Consider the following 5,000-nt stretch of genomic DNA (forward strand, 5'->3'; position numbering starts at 1 on the left):
AAATATATATAAGAAAGTTTGCTTATAAAACTTAAAATGTTTTGCTACATAAAATGTGTTTGCTTAGATATGAAAAGGTTGTGTTAGAATTAAAGTGTGTTACTGTATGCTAAATGAGATGTGCTTTGAACAAAATGTAAAGACAGAATGTAAGAACATAATGTACCAGCTGTAAGAAACTGTCAGCAAAACAAAAAGCTGACTGGCAACCAAACAAAAACCAAAAAGCAGAACCAATATTTCATGGCAAGACACAATACCAAATTTGGACATGTTCTATCTGACCGAGAAGGGTATAAAAAGAGAACGGCCCCTTGTTCAGGGCTTTTTGATCTTCTTTTTTCTTTGGATCGAGCATTTTGCTTTTAGACTTAGACAGTTTTCTTTCTTTGTATTTTTTTTATTTTATTTAATAAAAGTCAAAATCCTAACCTTTGATTAGGGGTTTGTAAAAAGGCCGTCTAGCGTTTTCTCGTATTTTTCTGCCTCTCCTGTGTTGCTGAGAACCCCGGATGCCTTGCAATAGGGCCTCCTGCTCCAAAGATTTGACATCGCTCCGGGTAAGTAAGGCGTCCGTTTGAGGGCTACTTTCTAAGACACTGTATATGGGCAAAAATATACTGCACACGCACTGACACACACAGGAGTAGAGAACTCAGCCAGGCATTTAGGAAGGAAAGTCCTATGCTCCAGGGCAAACAAAAAACCAAATAGGCTTTGTTAGCAAATTTATTTGTTGTGAAAAATTGTTTGTGAAACTAAGGTCTAGGACCCGTTGTGGTCTAAACGCACATCACACACCCAAGCGAGGATACGGAAATCTAAAATCATAAAAAGGAGCTTTGATTTAATTTTGACAAGAATCCCCAAATAATAGGGTAGTTGATTTTCTCTCAAATCTGGACGGCCAGATGAACGTCCGTAGTGAGTTTCTGACCTCTCTCAGATTTTGATGACAAACAACTCTTGCAAATACAGCTCTGAATTTCTTCCTCTTTTAGTGAAGTTAACCACATATTGAAGTACGAACCAAGGGAATAGGGAACAGCGACTAAGAGATAGAAAGTGACTCTGAAGTAGTCCACCTTCCTTAGCCCCCAAACCCCAAATTAGGGAATTTGATTCAGATAGAGAAAACCTCTCAACAAAGTCAACCCTATCGTACATCCTAAACCCGTTGAAAAGGGGCTCTCGCATGAGACACATACACTGAAAGATACTTCCTCTATTACCCTGTGATATTATCACAGTCCGAAGACAATTACACACAGGAGTAGCGATCTCAACTGTGTTAAAGGGAATCAATCCCTTTAGACACCAGAGTAGTCACAAAACGCATACCTCCTCTTTTACCCTGTGAAATCCTCACAGTCCGAAGACGAGCGCACCCACACCTACAGGAGTAGCGATCTCTACTGTGTTACGGGAGCCCCGTAGACACCAGAGTGGACACAAAACGCAACAATATGTGTGTATGTGTGGCGATCTATGTGTGTGTGTGTGTGTGATAGATAGATAGATAGATAAATACTTTATTGATCCCCAAGGGGAAATTCAGGAAATTCAGTGTGTGTGTGTGTGTGTGTGTGTCTATCTATCTGTGTATGTTTGTGTGTGTGTCTTTGTGTGAGTGTGTGTGTATATATCTATCTCTGTCTGTGTGTGTGTGTGTGTGTGTGTGTGTTTCTATCTGTGTGTGTGTGTGTGTGTGTGTGTGTGTGTGTGTCTATCTATCTGTGTGTGTGTGTGTGTGTGTGTGTCTGTGTGTGTGAACGTGTGTGTGTGTGTGTGTGTGTCTATCTATTTGTGTGTGTGTGTGTTTTTGTCTGTGTGTGTGAGTGTGTGTGTGTATCTATCTATCTGTGTGTGTGAGTGTGTGTGTGTATCTATCTATCTGTGTGTGTGTGTGTGTGTTTGTGTGTGTGACTATCTGTGTGTGTGAGTGGTGTATCTATCTATCTGTGTGTGTGTGTGTGTGTCTATCTATCTATGTGTGTGTGTGTGTGTGACTATCTATGTGTGTGTGTGTGTGCATGTGTGTGTGTGTGTGTGTGTCTGTGTGTGTGAGTGTGTGTGTATCTATCTATCTGTGTGTGTGTGTATGTGTGTGTGTGTATGTGTGTGTGTGTGTGTGTGTGTATGTCTGTGTGAGTGTGTGTGTGTGTGTGTGTGTCTGTGTGTGTCTGTGTGTGTGAGTGTTTGTGTGTGTGTGAATCTATCTGTGTGTGTGTGTGTGTGTGTGTGTGTGTGTGTGTGTGTGTGTGTGTGTGTGTGTGTGTGTGTGTGTGTGTTTGTGTCTATCTGTTCGTGTTGTCCTCCTACCCCCAACTTCCTGTCCTCATCCCAAAACTTTGTTTGGTCTATATTCCGTCATTGGCCCTTTGTAAGGAGCTTACATTCTTCACTGTTTTGTACGGCCTCACATTTTCACATTAGCAGCAATTCTACCATGTTGTTTTTGTAGGCCTACATCACAGTTCTCTTTCTCTTAATTTAAACCCTAGGAAGGCAGCTTGGTTGTGTGTGTTTTATCCCTCCTCCAGTCTTGCTGTAAAGTGCTGGAGTACTTGAGCTACATCTCTGGAAGTGAACACTTGTGCAGAGACGCTACTGAGTACTATGCAGAGGCCTGGAAGAAGTTACACGGTCAACCCAAACATAGGTGATTACAGAATTCACCCCAGCATAGAATAGTTAGATTCCACTCCACCATAGATGAGTATAGGGTCAACCACACCATAGGTGAGTTAGAATCCACCCCAGAATAGGTGAGTTAGTGTCCAGCACACCAACAGTGAGTTACAGTCCAGCCCAGCATTAACATTACATAGTGTACATGAGCATGTCTTGTAGCTTGAGTATGTAGTGTAGTTTAGGTTCTTTGATAGGGCAATCATTTTGTTGGCAGAATGCGTTCTGTGAAGTAGGGCCTTTACGGATCCCACGTACAACATGAGGCATGCATTATTATGCTATGAGCTAGGTTGTTGATTGGCTGGTTACAGTACATACTGTACTACAAAGGAGAATGGTGGAGAAAGGTGGGACATAGGTCATACTTCATGTTTTTTAGCCAAAGACCAAACAATACACACCTCCCGCAGTACACCCTGATTATCTCCACATAATATTATATAATCAGTAACCATGGTATTCAGCTTCATTCAAACATGTCAATAGATTGTAGTCTCTCTTGGTACTTTTAAATGTTTTATCTCTGTTTTATATCTTAATTTCCAGGTTGTCAGCTGTTGGCTCAACAACAAAGCAGAAAGACATAGTGGACCACTGGCTAGCCACACCACATGATAGTCACAGAGTCTTCTACATTGCAAGACTGGTCTACCCATTGCTTCTGTGACAAGATGGGTCTTGTGTTCCTGTGATCGGACAGCTCAACAATGCATCATTCTAACTGACACCAGATGGATTGATCTTTTCTGCTGATCAGATGGGTTTTCAGATTGTCCGTCTGCCCAGAGGGGGACCACTACACTGGCAATGGCTTGGGTTTGCCTTAGGGTCCGCCAACCATAGAGGTTTCTGCCCAAATCAACCAGCGGTCAACAGGTGCTGCTGGCCAGTGGATCTACATTTTTGTCATGATAACCTGTTTTTTTTGTAATTAACACTATAGATTATGGATTATTCCAAGGAAGACACACACTGATCAATACATACTTATCTTAAGGGACACAAAGAGAGGAAGGACTCCATCCACTAATATTGGACATACAATATGGTGTCATTGTCTTGTGTATCCATCCAATGCAAAGCTAGATTATTATGCAATACTTGCAATAATTTGTTATGCCATGTGAAATGATTTGGTTAAAGTTGAAAACCACACTCGTATGCATTAGCTCTTGCAAAAATATTTAATGGAGCATGTCTACAACAGATGCGTATGGGCCCTAGGCCATACTGGGGCCGATACGCTGATGATGGCCTAGAGCAGAAACGTGTCCGTTTGTAGACATGGCTTTAAAAAAAATGTTTTCATGTCTTTCTTTGAACTCACACCCAAAGATGTCTTTTATTTTTTGGAGTTGAGCACGCCTGTTCCTGTGTATCTTTTTGTTTTTTTGTTACCTTTGCTCACGCTACCATGTGTTAGTTTTGTGTAGTGCTGAATGTATTAGTGAAGCTGAACACCTTTGCTGTGTTTTATCTGTATGGAAGAATCCCTTGGTTAAAGAAATCACACCTTTTAATTGACCTTGATACATAAATGTATGTTGTGCTGAAATAAAGCAATTTCACTGCTGGGCTCACCTGTGGCAAATAATTTCACTGACACCGCCTGCTGTGGCAAGTGTGATGCACCAGACATCCTTAGAAACTACCATTCAGACACCCATATTGGCCAAACAGGCCTTGATGAGTCACACAAGGTTTTTTTATGAAATGTTGGTGTGTGGCAAGTTATTTTGATACAGGGGATGATAACAAACTCATATCGGGGGTAGATATCATATGACATATTTCATGTGTTGCAAGCCACCTCTGTGGTTGTGGCTATAGATCACTGCCCCCTCCCATCATGGACAATCCCTAGTCAGGAAATGCTGGCCTACATTATGTCCCTCCCACCTGTTTGTATCCAGGAGCCAGGTGAAGCTCTGCAGTATTCTACAGCACCTTTGCAACCTTAGCCAGGGGAGGGTAGCTATGCTGTAGAGGACATCTTGCCTTGTTCTTGTCCCGAGAAATACTTTCCCCATCTGCCCTCAATGACTATAAACCGGTTGTCTTAACATTACACAGATTGGTCTTGGCCCTCTTGAGATCATATATGACCAGCTACTTGGATCCATTACAGTTCACATACTGCCCAGAGGTGGGTGTTGAGGATGCCATAATCTACCTGCTCCACAGAACACACTCTCACCTGGGCAGGACTAGTAGCACTGTGAGGATCATGTTCATTGATTTCTCAAGTGGTTTTAACACCATACAGCCTATGCTGCTACATGAGAAGATTCAGGTAGACACCTCCA

General features: G+C 42.0%; 1 long non-coding RNA gene across 2 annotated transcripts in view; it reads left to right on the top strand.

Moving 5' to 3' along the window:
• The window catches only part of LOC143138386 (uncharacterized), a 6,942-nt gene extending 2,675 nt beyond the window's left edge, over positions 1-4,267 (top strand). The window contains exons 1-3 of one of the 2 annotated variants that reach the window (XR_012990188.1): positions 1-560; positions 2,505-2,662; positions 3,241-4,267. The exon at positions 1-560 is cut by the window's left edge and continues 294 nt beyond it. This is a non-coding gene — a long non-coding RNA (uncharacterized LOC143138386). The remainder of the gene's footprint in view (positions 561-2,504; positions 2,663-3,240) is intronic. The other variant, XR_012990187.1, reaches the window with a different exon arrangement.
• The last annotated feature ends 733 nt before the right edge of the window (positions 4,268-5,000 follow it).

The sequence above is a fragment of the Alosa pseudoharengus genome, unplaced genomic scaffold (assembly GCF_046254945.1).
Source record: "Alosa pseudoharengus isolate Yale_2024_CS ecotype anadromous, Long Island Sound unplaced genomic scaffold, YU_APseudo_1.1 YU_APseudo_1.1_scf_21, whole genome shotgun sequence".
NCBI lineage: Eukaryota > Metazoa > Chordata > Actinopteri > Clupeiformes > Clupeidae > Alosa > Alosa pseudoharengus.